Genomic DNA, 17472 nt, shown 5'->3' with positions numbered 1-17472 from the left:
TTTAAAATTGAACATTTTAAAGAGCACTGAAAAGTTCTCTCCAGTACTCTCGCACTGTGGCTGCCTGTAATCCCAGGGACACAGGAGGCTGAGGCAGGAGGATCACAAGTTCAAAGCCAGCCTTAGCAATTTACAAGACCCTATCTATTTATAAAAGAAGGGCTGAGGATGGGGTTCGGTGGTTAAGCGCCCTTGGATTCAATCCCCAGTCCCACCCCTCCCCAGAAGGAAGTTCTCCATATTCCACAGTTATTACCTCCCATTCTCTCTGTGTGTGCAGTGGGGGCGGCGGGGAGGGAACGGGAAGGAGGAGAGGACGTATTGCTGGCCATCAAACCCTGAGAGAACCTGGCGCATGCACGCTATATCTGTAGCCTCACTCCTCTTATCCTTATGTAGGATCGTTTTCTGTCTTATGTGAACCCCAATTTTTTTCTAGTCTTGGCTAGTTAACTTCCTTTAGCTTAATTTTAGCCTGTAGAAGAGAGGGGTCCTTTGCACCGGGCAGGCTCTTGTTCTAGGAATTCATTTCCTTACTTTTTTTGGTCTGAACTACCGGTTTTCATCAGTGCTTCCTGGGTTCCAGACTCCTTTGCCCATTGCTCCTCCCTCCCCCACTCTCCTCTCAGTTCTTCCTGTTTCCTTTTCATCTACTTCTGCCCTAGTTCTTAGTCCTTCCAGCAGGTTTTTCCACTGACACCTCAAGTTTGGCTCCAAAGAACATAGTTTTGTTTAAAGCCTTTTAAGCCATTTGCCTTCTATTATGAGTACAGCTTGTTAGAAAGTTCCTCCTATTTGCTTCAGATAAGGAATCCCCCTTTGGGAGTTGTAATACACCTTAACTTGGTTAAAGCCAATTAATTTTTTTTTCCTGGAAAGTCCTTCAATAATCTTCCCAAGTTTAAAACTATTTCACCAGCCATGTTTATGTATTTTTTCTTATATATCATTGTCACTTACTAATTCACAGTAGATTGGTGGGATACCAGATTCTGGGAGGTTTTAAGATTTCTTTTGTGCATTTTGTTCTGTGTCTTGCCTGGGTTAGTTAAAGCCCATTAAGGGAGGCAACTAAAATGATAGATTGTTCATAGTTTGTTCAGTGTTTTCATTTACTAATTGGGTAGCTCACTTTTTTTTCTTTTTTCTTTTGTAACTGACATATAGTATTTGATATAATTAACTTAGACCCAGGGCAAAAATAATATTTGTATGATTCTTGTGACCATATAAAATGCTATTAATTAAGGGTTTTATCAGGCCTGCAGTGTTTAAGAGTAAACCAGAGAAAATCAGGACCCAGAAAAGTGCTTTATTAGGAAATAAGATTATGGCAGTGACAAGTAGGAGAATGATTATTTGACACTTGAAAACATTAAAATATTTCAATATAAAAAGTGTTTTTCTTTGTTGTTGGGCAGAAAAGGGTGTCACTGTGATACCATGTTAAGGCAGTGTAATATAGTGGACATGTCATTAAAATCATTGTTGTCATTTAAAATGTCATTTTTTAGTTGTTACTAAGCATCTCTGAGCCCATTTCCTGAGGTATACAGTGGGAATACCAAGGCCTACCTGAAAGGCTGCTGTTAGACCTATGTTAGGCAGAGTATGGGTTGGGTTCAGCACAAAATGCCAGGCCTTTCAGAGCAAAAGCTGAGATTTTCTTTCCCTTTTGTGCTTATAACATATGGTGTCATTCATAGTTGGCACTTGTTCTTAGAGGATTGGTAATAGATGACCTGTGCAAACTGGGTAACCAGGATAGTTTTGTGACTTTTAGATGAGAAATAAAGAGGTACAATGTAGTGTGGAAAGCACCTGGGATTTGATGTTATTTGATTTGAGTTGGAGGCTCTTCTAGTCACAGATTGTATGAATTTAGGCAAACCACTTCATTTCTCATCCATAAAATGCTTGTAACAGATTGCCCTAACTACCTGACAGGATAGTAGTAAATGGTCAATGAATGTTATATGTGAAAGTGTTTAATAAGCTACTTGTAATAAATAAATGTTACTTTTTATAAGTCCAGCTTATACTTGATGATTATTGTCTTTTCTTAGACTATATGAGTATTAGTCCTTTAAAGGATGAGAGAACAACATTGTTTGTTGAAGTGCTTCTTACAAGAGATCTTAACAACATTAAGGAGGTTGGGATACTTTACATATTTTGGGGATAATTGTTTTACCTTTTAGGTCTTTGGTTGCATTTAGAATGTACTTTAATTATTATTGTGCTGGAGATTGAACCCAGGGCCTTGAACATGCTAAGCACATGCTCTATCATGGAACCACATCCTTAGCTTCTAGTATGTACTTTAAATTGCCTTCGCTGCCTCCTCTTATGCTTTTCCTTTTCCCTATAATGGGGTCCTTTATATATTTTCCTTTTTTTGCAGTACTGAGAATTGAATCCAGGGGTGCACTACCACTGAGTTACATCCTTAGCTCCCTTTTTATTTTTTATTTTTTATTTTGAGACAGGATCTTGCTAAATTGCCAGGGCTGGCCTTGAACATTAGATCTTTCTGCCTCTGCCTCAGCCTTCTGAGAAGCTGGGATGCATCACTGCACCCAGCTTATGTTTGCTGTTTTCTTTGAGGAGAAGATGAACATTTTGGGGGGGATTTGATTGAAAGGCCAGTCAGAAAGCAGTTCTGTGTGTATATGATTTGGAATATAAATTGCCTTCCTACATTTTTTAAAGGGTTTGTGCAAACGTGCATCTTAGAAGCAAACAAAAATAAAGATTCTGCTCTTTGGTGATGAGAGTTGTTATAATAATATTTCCCCTTTATTGAAGCTTAAGGCATTGGAACCTGTAGAGCTAGGAAATTAATAGCCCATAAGTATGAAGTTTTGAATTACAGTGAGAGATTATGATCTCTTTTTGTGCCTATGACTAAATGTAGGAAAAGTACCTTCAGAAGCTTTTCAATAGCAACTGTGCTGTTTTAGCAACTATGCTGTTTCAAAGTGTTAATTAAGTAGGAATTGTGAATGGGGAGAGACATTTAGTTGCTTGGTCATAATGTTTATAATGGAGATAACTATTAAGCCTCTATCTGTCTCACATGGGCCTCTGACTCGATTGATCATAATAGGTATTCATAATTATGTAAAGATTAAAACTATAAGTCTTGGAGTCAGACTGCAGGGATGAATACCAGCTCAACTACTTGCTTGGTAACTGGGTTACCTTTGACAAGTCTCATATCTTCTTTGTGTCCATGTAATAAGGACAATTCCTCACAGTGTTGTAGTGAGTAGAGAATGAAATAACCCAAGGACCTAGCCAGTGCTATTACTCTGTGTGCTACTGCATCTGTTATTGTTGTTTCAGTGGAACCTCACAAAAAGTTTTTAGGAAATTGATGTCGGTATCTAAAATTTATTGCACATGGCACATAGTACAATGTGACAAATTGAGATCTCCATGAGGAGAACTGTTGTATATGTTTCACAATAAAGTCATCAAAGAGTATTTTGAAGGATCAAGTAATAGCAATGATTATAATTATATGTTTAATTTGATCTATTAATTAATAGTCATTTCCTGTTGCCCAGTCATATTTTATGGAATCTGTTTATTTTATTTTGGGAGGGTGGGTAGATGAATTAGTTTATTTATTTCTTATTTTTATTTTTGGTACTGGGGATTTACCTAGAGGTACTTTAGCACTGAGCCACATCCCCAACCCTTTTTGTGTTTTATTTTGAGATAATCTCACTAAGTTGCTTAGGACCTCACTAAATTGGCCCTAATATGGATGCAGCTCAGTGGTTAAGTGCCCCTTGTTTCAATCCCAATATCAGAAAGAAAAAAAAAAGCACATTGTCTACAAGTAAAATGTTTGGGTTTAATCAATTAAATAAAGTCTAACTATCAAAACTGTTTCATATGTTTAATTAAAATGAATTATTTGGTCCAGAGTTATCAGGAAAAATATGGCCAATGATGTGGCAGATTTCAGCTTTTGAAAATCTGTCATAGCATACACATTTTGACAAAGTGATTGGGCAATTGATTCATTTTTTTTTTGTTTTAAAGATTTTTAGTTATAGATGGATGCAATATCTTTATTTTGTTTATTTAGTTTTATGTGATGCTGGAGATTGAACCCAGGGCCTCACATATGCTAGGCAAGCGCTCTACCACTGAGCTACAACCCCAGCCCCAGGGCAATTGATTCTTGAGTTTTTTTCTGGACTTTTCTATTTACTGATATCCTCCTTCTGTGAAGGTGTTACATTTTATTCTTTGATCTCTTAGTTCAGCAAATAACTTGAGTTTGTGAGATTGGAGCTTTGGAAAGAATGAAGATGATGAATCAGATTAAATTATGCTCTCAAAGCAGACATGATGACACATGCCTGTAATCCCAGCAATTTTGGAGGCTAAGGCAGGAGGACTGCAAGTTTGAGGCCAGCTTCCACAATTTAGAAAGATTCTGTCTCAAAAATAAAGAAAAAAAGAAAAGAAAGTGTGGGTATGTAGTTCAATGGTAGAACGCCCCTGGGTTCAATACCTAATACTAAATAACAATAATAATAATAGAAAGATGATTTTCTTTTAGGAGTGTTTAGTTCTCATTGTAATAATGCTTGACTCTTTTTAATTTCGCCCCCCTTTGCCTCATGGTACTTTAATTGGTATTTGATTTCTCTGGTGTGCAATACTTAATAAAGGAAAAATACTCTTTTTTATGGAATTTGGTGGGAAAGAAAGAGGGTCCAAAGAGATGGCCTTGGGGTTCATTGCTATAATAAGTCAAAGGAATCATGTTGTAAGGGTAAAGTAATATGAATAATCATGGATATACATTATTTGTTCCATTTGTTCTTCACAAAGATTGCTAAATTCAGAATTATATCAGGGTCTGTCACTTTTATTTTAAAATAACCAAGTAAGATGACCATCAGTCTTGTTAGACATTATTCCTTTTTTTTTTAAAGTATTTTTTGTTGTATATGGACACAATACTTTTATTTTCTTATTTTTATGTGGTGCTGAGGATCAAACCCAATGCCTCACACATGCTAGATGTACAGTCTACATCTGAGCTACAGCTCCAGCCCTAGACATTATTCTTAACATCAAAAAGTTGTCTTTGTGTTCAGTATTGTTCAAAGGATTGTTATGCATTTGGTTTTCACTAGTGTATTTTTGATTGCTAAGACTTCCTAAGGAGAACAGTTGCCCTCAGTAATATATCCTGAATATTACATTGAATGGAGGTATCAGCCCAGGTACTCATGTGTGCTCATTCACTGATGGTGATGATGATGATGGTTAATATTATATTTTTGGTGCTGGGGATTGAACCCAGGGCCTCTCCTATGCTAAGTATCTGCTCTGTCACTGATCTATACCCCCTGCCTAATTCACTGATTATTGATAGATTTGGTTGTAAATACAGTTGGAATCATTTAGATAAGGGAAACTTTATTGACCAGTAAAACTTGATGCACATATGGATACTGCTTTCTGAATTCCAAATAAAGAAGTGAGTATATTTATTTTCTCACACATTGAGTAAGACAAAGAGCATGCATGCTTGGTATATTAATAATTTTGGTACTGGGAGTTGAACCCAGGGCACTTTACCGCTGGGCTACATCCCCAACCCTTTTTATATTTTATTTTTAGGTAGAGTCTCACTAGGTTGCTGAGAGTCTTGCTAAATTGCTGGGCCTGCTCTGCCTTAGCCTCATCTCTGGGATTACAGGTGTATGCCATAGCACCCCGCTAAGAGCATCTTTATAAGAGCACTTCCATTGCTGGTGCACATGTCAATTTTTTTTTCCCCCTTTGGTACTGAGAATGGAACCCAAGGTTCCAGGCACTGTAGGCAAGTACTTTATCACTGAGCTATATATATTCCCAGCTTAAAAAATTTTTTTTTAAAACTGGAGATTGAACCAAAATGCTCTACCTCTGAGCTATATCCCCTGCTTTATTTTATTTTGAGACAGGGTCTTGCTATATTGCCCAGGCTTGAAATTTTGATCCTTCTATTTCAACCTCCTGGTCACTGGGATTATAGGCCTGCACTACCATGCTATGACCTAGCTTTTTAAAAAGTTTTATTTTGAGACAGATTCTCACTAATCTGCCCAGACTGGCCTTGAACTTGGGATATTCCTGCCTCAGCCTCGAAAATCACAATAATTGGAGATTGACATCTGCAGAAAGTATGTGATTGAGTACATTTGGCTGGATTTTAGCCAACAGTCTTTTTTAATATGATTATATGGATGAGAAGAAGCTAGCTTGTGCCAAAGGCTTAGATGAATTATGTGCTTTAGAATAAAGTGCCTTTTTTTTTTTATTACATCTCCAGCACTTATTTATTTTTTGTGTGGTGCTGGGGATTGAACCCAGGGCCTTGTGCATGCAGGCAAGCTCTCTACCAATGGAGCTATATCCCTAGCCCAGAATAAAGTGCCTTTTAAAAAAAGGTATAAATGTGTAACGTGGGCTTATTTGCTTAGAGAGTAATGATAAGTCATTTGGAAGTACTTTTCCACAGGTAAAGCATCATAAAGGGTGTTACTCCTAAACCAAATGATAAGCCTGTTTAATCCTTAATGAACTTGAAGCATAGTGTTCTTGCAGTGAAATTTACTTCTGTCAAGAGCAACTGTTCTATTTCTGTGAAAAAGCATTTCATTTGTAGGGTCATTCACTGATTAGGTGGGTAAGAAACATTGCTCTATATGTTCTGGTGTTGGACTCACTCTGGTCTTCACATCAATTTTCTTATACAGGGATTTAGGGAATGACTTGAGAATAGTTGTTTTTTACTTGTGGATTCCCACCTTTCCTTCTGCTTCTGCTTGGGCTCCTGCCCAATGATAAGGTGGAGGTAAGATTACGTTATAAAGGTGATTACCTTGTGCTGGTCCTTTATAATTACGTTTACCAAATATCCGGATTACTTGGGATTGTCCTAAGTTCTCCATTGCCCTGGTATAATTGTTATAAATAAAATTCTTATTTTTTAAGGAGGAGATTTCTCTCTTTTCATTTTTAAAAAGTTTGGGTGACAAATTATATGGCCACGTACTTATTAATTATCTGAGTTGTCTGGTATTCAAGTAAAACCAAAGTCCTAGTCTTTTTATCTCTCTGCATTCACCACTGAATGCTTCTGGTGGATAATCCTCCAAGCCATTCTCCACACTGCAGGTCTTTCAGTTACCACTTTTAAGGTGCCACACACAGCTTGACAGGCAGAGTCATTGCTTAACTATTTGTCCTCTCTTTACCTTATTATTACTAGGTTCAGAGGGTATTAAGTTTCCTGTTCCTTTCTATATACCTCCTCTTATATTTCTTGTTCTACTGTTCACTTGTGATACTTTTCCTTCTCTCTCTTTTCAATATTCCTGTGAGTTGCTGCTCTTACCTGTGTTGATTTTGAGGAATGACTCCACTGAATTGTTTTTTTTCCCCCTGAGGAGTTTTTAATCAAAAGTAGATATAAAAACATACTACGGTCTTAATTTTATGGAGTATCTGTCCAACATTAGGGACCATTTGAAATAAAAGCCCTCAAACAAATAGATTATCCCTGAAAAGGGTTTTCAAGAATTGTACTTTTCAGGTATATGGCCAGTTGATAATAGACTGTTTTTCATGTTGTGAAATGTGATGATTAAATATATTTAAAGAGATATGGTTAGAGTTCTGATTTTACCATTCTCACCTGTGAACTTATGCTTCTGATATTCTATCTCTGTAGAATCACAGAATTTCATTGCTGGAAAGGATGAATGATCAGGTAACTGAAGTCTGTACTTTTGCATACAAATTAAATGCCCCTAAACCAAAAACCTGAAGTCTGAAATGCTCCAAAATCCAAAACTTTTTGAGAGCAAACTTCAGGAAGGAAATTAGACACGTGACTTAATATGACAAGTCACAGTCAAAATGCAGATGCATGCTAGATGTGGTGGTGAACTCTTGTAATCCCAGCAAGTCAGAAGGCTGATGCAGTTTGAGGCCAATCATGATAATTTAATGAGACCCTGTCTCAAAATAAAAAAGTATGAAGGACTAGGGGTGTAGCTAAGTGGTAGAGCACTCCTGGGTTCAAGCCCCAGTACCAGGAAAAAAAATATGCAGGTATACTACTGGGGATGTATTTCAATGGAAAAGTACCCTAGATTTAATCTCCAGTTCAGGGAGGAGGAAAAAAAGATTGTAGGTATACTAAAAATATTGTCTACTATTACCTTAGGCTACATATCTTATGTATATGAAACATAAATGATTTGTTTAGACTTGGATTTCATCCCTAAGATATCTCAATGTATGCAAATATTCCAGAATCCAGGAAAAAAAAAATCTAAAATCCAGAGCACTTCTGGTCCCAAGCATTTTGTGTAAGGATTTTTTAATTTGTATAAGAAAATAAAGGCGCAGAGAAATAAAATGATTTGCCCAATAGTTTATAACTAATATGTAGTACTATCAGGATTAAAATTGAGGTCTTTTGACTTCCCTAAATAGAAAAAGTCATGATGTTCTGCATTTATTTATTTATTTATATTTTTATTTTTGGCAGTGCTGGGAATTGAACTCAGGGGCACTTTACCATTGAGCCACATAGCCCTCTTTAAATTTTTTTTTTTATTTTGAGACAGGGCCTTGCTAAGTTGCTGAGGCAGTCCTGGAACTTGTGATCCTCCTGCCTCAGCCTCCAGAGCTGCTAGGATTATAGGCTGTTTTGAGATTCTGCAAATAAAGAATTTGCTCAAGTTAAGTATTAAACTCCTTAAGTGGTTTACTTTGCTTGTACATTCTACTGTCAGTTTGTTGTCCCTAAACATAGTTGTTTTGATTAAATTTGTGGTGTCCCATTATTTTACAGATGAATAAATATTTTCTAGGGTGGAGGCAGATTGTCACTCTGGCCAAGCGTCCAGTTTTCATTCTTAGCCTGCTTAACTCTGTTTCTTACTTTGCAAAATCTTTTTTTCCTTCCAAGAAAGTTACTTAGGAGGAGGGATTCTTTACAAATCCAAATGCCTGTCAAAATCTTGTTACACAACTTCTCTCATTCTGAATTCCCATTCAAGTCTTATATCTAAATTCCAATCATATCACTTGGCTTTACTACTTAAGTATTTAGGGCTTGCTACTAATTAGAACCTCTGAAGTGTTTTTTTTTTTTTAATAGATGACTAAATTTTTTGGCTTAGTGCATATACTTTATTACTTGTTGCCATAGATGGCTGAAGCATGTGCTTTGCTTTAGACATACTGGCAAGAAACAAATGAAATTTTGATGTTTGGCAGGTACCTTCAAGCAACCCTTGACTGAGTATCATTGACATCTCTGTTTATACCTGTTGGTGGGTGTGTTGGTGTAGCGAGTTTTCCTAGGGGACTGTGAAAACATTAGAGCCTGTATTGATTCAATCTTTTTATAATTGCCCAAGAAGAGGGAAAAAAACTTTATTATTATGTCTTTTTTTTTTTTTAAAGAGAGAGTGAGAGAGAGAGAGGGGGACAGAGAGAGAGAGAATTTTAATATTTATTTATGTTTTCTTAGTTCTCGGCGGACACAACATCTTTGTTGGTATGTGGTGCTGAGGATCAAACCCGGGCCGCACACACGCCAGGCGAGCGCGCTACTGCTTGAGCCACATCCCCAGCCCTATTATTATGTTAATAATAATTATTGTTAATTTAATAATAATAATTGTTAATTTTGTTTATAAAATGAATTTTGCAAAAGTCTAGGCAGGCAGTTACTGAGGGCACTCTAACACTGAGCTACATCTCCATTCCTTTTTTTTTTTTTTTTTAATGTTTTTAAACTTGTTTATAGACCTTTATTTATTTATTTATATGTGGTGCTGAGAATCGAACCCAGTGCCTCACACATGCCAGGTAAGTGCGCTACTGCTGAGCCCCAGCCCCAGCCCTCCATTCCATTTTTTTAATTTTTAAATATTTTAGTTGTAGTTGGACACAACTTTATTTTATTTATTTATTATTAGATGGTTCTGAGGATCGAACCCAGCACCTTGCACGTGCTAGGTGAGTGCTCTACTACTGAGCCACAATCCCAGCACCCATTTCCACTTCATTTTTATTTTGAGACAGGGTCTTGCTTAAGATGCCTAGGCTGGCCACAAACTTGTGATCCTCCTGCCTCAGCTTCCCAAGTTGCTGGGATTACAGGTGTGCAGTACCACATCCAGCACAGGAAATGTTCTTATATATAAAAACCAAAAATTCAGAAACTTCACAGAATGAATGATGAATATCTGTAATATAATTAGTAAAGCAGATTGTCTAGGTTAGTTTCCTGTGTCAGAAAAAGTAAGACTAGAGATGAAGAAAACCTGTGATCCAAGAATACTTTACAATGAACTTACTGTGTTTTTTTTTTTTGTGTGTGTGTATGTGTGTGTACTGTGTTGAAGATTTAAACCTGGGGGCCTTGCACATGCCAGGCAAGTGTTGTATCATTGAGCTACACCCTCAGCCCCATCCCTATTTTTTAAAATTCTTTTTTAACACACACACAAACACACACATATGTATATCTATATATACTAATTTTTTTAGTTGTTGATGAACCTTTATTTTATTTATATGTGGTGCTGAGAATTGAACCCAGTGCCTCACACATGCTAGGCAAGCACTCTGCCACTGAGCCACAATCCCAGCCCCCCATCTCTATCTTAATAATTTTCCTGTGTGCCCTTAACTGTTGTTGAGGCCTTAAGAACCTGTTTTTAGTGTCCTAGTAGTTCTATTGGAGGAGCTTTTGTTCCTTGACATGTTACTAATTCTTTAGTTTTGTAAATGTACTATTGAATCTTACAAATCATCAGAATATGACACTTAGAAGACAGGCTCTTCTATCCATTCATAATTTTTTAAAATGTGATAATAACAGGAAATTTGATTTAAAGAAAAAAAAGAAGTAATTCTGCCTACTTGGGATGACCATTGTTAACATTTGGGACATATTTTAGCCTTTTTTAATATGCATATATACATATTTTAAAAATGAGATTGGAATTAGGCATCTTGACTTTTACAACTTGTTAAATTTATTATTTCTTTCATGTCATAGATATTCTTCTAAAACAGGGTTTTTCAGCTTCTACAGTATTGATATTTGGGGCTGGATAGATCTTTGTTCAAGTAGGCTGTCTAGTGCATTATAGGATGTTTAGCAGCATCACTGGTTTTTACTCAGTTCACCAGTAGTATCTCCCCAGTTGTGACAGCCACAGATGTCTCTAGGTATGTCAGATGCTCCCTGGGCAGTAAAATCATATTGGTTGAAAATTACTATTTAAAAGTAAAAGCTGAAGAAGTCAGAAGTCAGACATCTTCATACTCTTAAAAATCATTGAAGACCCAAAAGAACTTCAGTTTATGGGAATTGTATCTATGGTTTTTATTGTATTAGAATTTAAAACTGAGAAAGATTGGGCTGAGGCTAATTTAGCTCAGTGGCAGAGTGCTTGCCTAGCATGTGTGAGTTCTATCCTTAGCACCACATAAAAATAAACAAAATAAAAAGGCATTCTGTCCATCTACAACTACAAATTTTTTTCTAAAAAACTGAGAAAGCTTAAAAATTTACTTATTTAATGCTAATAATAATGAACTTTAAGATAATATTTTAATGGAAAAATATTTTTTCCAAAATAAGTGATAAGAATACCATTGTTAAATTTCCCAAATCTCTTTCTATTATGTCTGTCATAATAGATAACATTCATATATTAATTTGTTATGACATAGAGACTTAGAATATATGAAGAAAATTTAGCCTTAAACAGATATATAGTTAGAAAAGGAAAGAGTATTTTAGATAAATTCCCCTTATCAAAAACAAACAAACAAATGTCCTAAAATTCACTTGGAAGCATACAAGACCCAGAATAGCCAAAGTAATTTTTTTTCTTTTTGGTACTGGGAATTGAACTCAGGGATGCATAACCACCGAGCCACATCCGCAGTCCTTTTTATTTCGAGATAAGTTCTCTCTAAGTTGCTTAGGGCCTCACCAAGTTGCTGAGGCTGGCTTTGAATTTGCGATCTTCCTGCCTCCGCCACCTGAGCTGCTGAGATTACGGAAAAAAAGCCATGCTGGTAGTGTCACAATATCTGACTTCAAATTGTACTACAGAGTTGTTGTAACAAAAACTGCATGGTACCATCATAGAAATAGACGTATAGGCCAGTGGAACAGAATAGAAGATACAGAGACAAACACACATAGAATCATCTGACTCTTGACAAAGGTGCCAAAAATATGTGTTGGAGAAAAGAGAGCTCTTTTTTTTTTTTTAGTTGTAGTTGGACACAATAACTTTTATTTTATTTATTCATTTTTTAATGTGGTGCTGAGGATTGAATTCAGTGCCTTACACATGCTAGGTGAGCGCTTTACTGCTGAGCCACAACCCCAGCTCAAAGAGAGCCTTTTAAACAGATGGTACAGTGAAAACTGGATATCCATAGGTAGAAAAATAAATCTAGATCCCTGCCTCTCACTCTGCAAAAAGTAAACTTAAAATGGATCAAGGACCTGGGAATTAGACCAGAAACTTTGCAAATGCTAGAAGAAAACATAGGGTCAACATACAGATTCTAGCAATGATTTCTTCAGTAGGACTCCTAAAGCTCAGAAAATAACATTAAGAATAATGGACTGGGGTTGTAACTCAGTGATAGCTGAGGGTAGGGTTTGATCCTTAGCACCACATAATAAGTAAATAAAATAAGGTTATTGTCCCATCTACAACAATATTAAAAGAGAAAAAAGAATAAGTGGAATGGCATTAAATTAAAAGGCTTCTGCACAACAAAGGAAATAATCATGAAAAGAGAACCTACAGAATAAGAGAAAATTTTTACCAGCTACTCGTCCAACAGAAGATTGATATACAGTATATATAAAGAATTCAATAAACTTACCACCAAATCAAGTGCAGTGGCATACACCTATAATCCTAGTGACTTTGGGAAGCTGAGACAGGAGGATGGAAAGTTTGAGGCCAGCTTCAACAACTGAGCAAGAATCTGTCTCAAAGTAAAAAGGACTGGGGATATAGCTCAGTGGTAAAGGGCCCCTGGGTTCAATCTCTGGTACCAAGTCATAAACAAAGAATAAGAACTAAAAACAACAACAAACTTATCACTGAAAAGCCAAATAGCCCAATCAGTAAATGGGCAAATGAACTAAACAGGACATTTCTTGAAGAAATCTAAACAGCCAACAAATGTATGAAAAAAAAAATGTTCAATATCCTTAGCAATCAAGGAAATGCAAATCAAAACCACACTGACTTTTCATTTCACCTTGGTTTAAATGGCAAGTATAAAAAATATAAATAATAAATTCTAGAGAGAAAATGGGGAGAAAAGAACACACATTGTTGATAGGACCGCACATTAGTATAAACCATTTTGAAAAGCAGTATGAAGGTTCCTCAAAAGACTAGGAATGACCCAGCTATTCCACTCCTTTGTGTTTATCCAAAAGAGCTGAACTCAACATACTATAGTGATACCTGCATTCCAATATATTTTTTTTATTCCAATATTTTTAACAGTGCAGTTTATGATTATCAAGTTATGAAATCAGTTTAGGTTTCTGTCAATGAATGAATGGATAAAGAAAATGTGATATATATCTACAATGGAGTTCTACTCAGCTATAAAGAAGTATGAAATTTTGTCATTTGCCAACTGGAGAATATCATGCTAAGTGAAATAGACTCAGAAATTCAAGGGTCAAATGTTTTGTGTGGAAGCTAGAGAGGAATAAGGAATTGAAAAAGGCGGGAATGATCATGAAAATAGGAGTACAACAAAGGAGAAGAATGGGATAGAGGGAAGGAGGGGGTGGGAGAGGTGGAACTGCAGAAGGAAATTGACCAAATTATGCTATTTATGTGCATGCTTGAATGTCAAAATGAATTTCACTTTTATGTATAATGCACCAACTAAAAAAACAGTAAATAAATAGAAAACCAATAGAGCAGAGGAAGGAGATCAGGGGAAGAGAGAAAGGGAAAGTACTAGTGATTGAAATGGAGCAAATTATGTTTATGCATTTATAAATATGTCAAAATGAACCCCACTATTATCTATAACTATAATACACTAATAAAAACATAAAAATATATTTGATATATATTACATATATTACCAAATGGCCCTCCAAGCTTGTTGAACTAATTTATTTATACTTGTACCAGTTTATTATCTCCACATCATCTATTGCTAGATATTATTTCATATTTGCCAGATCAGCCAGTATATGAAAAATAGCGTCACTTAATAAATTTTTTATTACGTAAATTCTTATATAACTGGCCTTGATAACCAATGAAGCTGAATATTTTTGTCTTAAGTTGTGGTCATTTACAGTCTTCCTTTAGGCAGATTATAGCATAATTTAGTAGTTTGTAACTTTCTTTGTTAAAATAATCACATTGTCCTAATGCCTTCTGAGATTATTTCCTAGTTACCTTATTTGCATTTGGGTACGTATCTTAGCCTTAGATTAGAGGCCCTCTCTTAAGGAGGTAATAAAGGTATCTGATAATCTAGTCTCCAAATTTCAGAAGTTTGAGCCCTACTTTTTTTTTTTCTCCTTGTACTGGGAATTGAACCCAGGTTTGCTCTACCACTGAGCTACATCCTCAACCCTTTTATTTTTTGAGACAGGGTCTTGCTAAGTTGCCAGAGCTGGCCTCAAACTTTTGATCCTCCTTCCTTAGCCTCCCATGTTGCTGGGATTACAGGCATGTGCCATAGTACCTGGTTTATCCTTACTCTTAATATTGTCAGGTTCCAGCCAAGTTTTTACACAGATCTATTTCACTAATCCTAACAATAATACCATGAAATAGATAGTTTTCTCTATTTTTCAAGTGGGAAGACTGCAGTTTAGAGAGGTTAAGTGCTCTGCCTAAAGGTACACAGCTAGTAAATGGTAGCAATATTGGAGAAGTCAATCTGTATACTTCTGAGCCTGTGGTTTTGAATGCTGTGCTGCCTTGTTATACTTATTTATAAAACAGGTTGAAATATAGAAGTGTCAGGCTTGGGTAAATAGAGATTAGTGCTCTTGTTGTTTTAGTAATTTTGAGGACAGAATATATATAAAATTTCACAAATTTACATATGAAGTTAGTTTCTTTAGGTAGTGAATGCTTCCAGTGTGGATAAACTGTAGGTAACTTTTTGTTTGGGGGGAGTGAGCATAAAAATAGTAACTGAATTCCTGGTAGATAAATGTAGAGTAATAAAGAAAAATAACTCAAAGTCCTTGTAGAATGAGGTACTCCAAGATGTCAATAAGGACTTAATGGGCTGGGGATGTGGCTCAAGCCGTAACGTGCTCACCTGGCATGCACTGGGCGCTGGGTTCGATCCTCAACACCACATAAAAATAAAATACGATGTGTCCACCGAAAACTAAAAAATAAATATTAAAAAAGTTCTCTGTCTCTCTCTCGCTTAAAAAAAATAAGGACTTAATAGTTACTTAGGTTATTTATGTATTTATTTTTGCATTGTTGGGGATTGAACCCAGGGCCACTTTACCACTGAAATTACATCTCTAGCCCTTTTTATTTTTATTTTGAGACAGGGTCTAGCTAAGTTGTCAAGGCTGACTTTGAATGAATCCTTTTGCCTCAGCCTCCCAAGTAGCTGGCAGCATTACTCCTTGCTAGGCTATTTACTTGAAGGTCAAAAAGGCCAGTACCTATTAGGATGACAGAAAAGAACCAAGTGTTGCTGAGGATGTGGAGAAATTTGAATCATTGCGCATTGCTAGTGGGAATATAAAATGATGCAGTCACTGTAGAAAACCCTATGGCAGTTTCTCAAAAACATAAACACAGCCAGACATGGTGGCACATATTTGTAATCCCAGGAACTAGGGAAGGAGGAGAATCACAAGTTCAAGCCAGCCTCATCAATTTAGCGGGACTGTCTCAAAAATTTAAAAAAGATTGAGACTGTAGCTCAGTGGTAGAGTGTTTGATTCCTTGGTACTGCAACAAAACAAACCCCTTCACAGAATAATTACTGTATGATCCAACAATTTCACATCAGGATATATGCCCAAAGGAATGGAAATCAGGGACTTAAAACAGGTATTTGTTTTGGTTTTGGTTTTTGGTACCAGGGATTGAACTCAAGGTACTCTACCACTGAGCCACATACCAAGCCTTATTTTACAGGTATGCGCCATTGTGCCTGGCTCAAGTTATTTGCAGATCTATATTCATAGCTGCGCTATTCACAGTAGCCCAAAAGTAAAAGCAACTCAAGTGTCCATCAATGAATGAATGAGTAAACAAAAAATAGACTATACATACAATGGAATGTTATTCAGCCCTTAAAAGGAACAAAACTCTGACAAATGCTACAACATGAGTGAATTCTGAAGACATTGTGCTAAGCTAAATAAACCAGTCACAAAAAGGACATGTATTTATATGATGTACTGAGAGTAAGTAAAGTAAGGAGACAGAAATGGTATTTATAGAGGAAGAATGGTGATTGTCAAGGACATGGGGAGTGATTATTTAGTGTTTACAGAATTTCAGTTTGGGAAGATGAAAAAGTTTTAGAGACAAATAATTGTGATGGTTAGATAACAATGTGCTAATGTGAATATAGTTCATGCCACCAAACTCTACACTTAAAAGTCATCAAAATTGGAAAAAAAGCCAGTGAAGTGCGAGGCATTTCTAGAAAAAAAATTGTATACAAAACGGAAAATACTTTTCTTTTTTTGTATAAAGCTGCAGAACATCCTCATTTGGAATTCTAGGTGGTATTCTGGCCTCAGCATGATACAATGAATGAAATAACTTGGTTTTAGGCTCCAGGTCCAGCTACTTGGACTATTAGCAAGTCATTTTGCTTCTCTGGTCCTTATCTTTAAAAAGGACCTATATAATCCTTACCCCAGAAGCTAGGATTCAGTGACATGTATTAAAACCCTGGAACTAATTCCATGGTGCCATTTGCTAAAAGAAAATGATGTTTCGAATAGTTAATACAGTCACTAACACTTTAGATCATAGAGATCATTCCATGTCAGAATCAGGCTTTATTTATTTTTGGCTACATAGTACAGGCATGAAATTGTGGCAAGCTAGGTGCAGTGATTCATGACTATTATCACAGCAGTTTGGGAGGCTGAGGCAAGAGGATTATGAGTTCAAAGCTAGCCTCAGCAGTTTAGCAAGGTCCTAAGCAACTAAGAGAGACTCTCTTTCAAAATAAAACTTAAAAAGGGTTAGGGATGTGCCTCAGTGGTTAAGCACCCCTGGATTCAATCCCTAGTTCTAAAGAAGAAGAAGAAGAAGAAAAAAAGCTGGGTGCAGTGGTACATGCCTGTAATCCCAAAAGCTAAGGCAGGAGGATTGCAAGTTCAAGGCCAGTCTCAGCAAC

The 17472-nt window shown here is 36.3% G+C and overlaps 1 protein-coding gene across 8 annotated transcripts in view; it reads left to right on the top strand.

Moving 5' to 3' along the window:
• Dcaf5 (DDB1 and CUL4 associated factor 5) overlaps positions 1 to 17472 on the top strand; it is a 97482-nt gene that overhangs the window by 2220 nt on the left and 77790 nt on the right. Inside the window, exon 1 of one of the 8 annotated variants that reach the window (XM_078050113.1) lies at positions 9618 to 9638. The exons of the other annotated variants lie outside the window; for them this stretch is intronic. The gene's annotated coding sequence lies outside the window, so the exon portion shown is untranslated. Of the gene's footprint in view, positions 1 to 9617; positions 9639 to 17472 lie in introns of those variants that run through there. 8 annotated transcript variants of the gene reach the window in all.

The sequence above is a fragment of the Ictidomys tridecemlineatus genome, chromosome 5, assembly GCF_052094955.1.
Source record: "Ictidomys tridecemlineatus isolate mIctTri1 chromosome 5, mIctTri1.hap1, whole genome shotgun sequence".
Classification (NCBI taxonomy): Eukaryota; Metazoa; Chordata; class Mammalia; order Rodentia; family Sciuridae; genus Ictidomys; species Ictidomys tridecemlineatus.
Note: the sequence above shows the minus strand (reverse complement) of the source record. Positions and strands in the feature narration are given on the sequence as shown.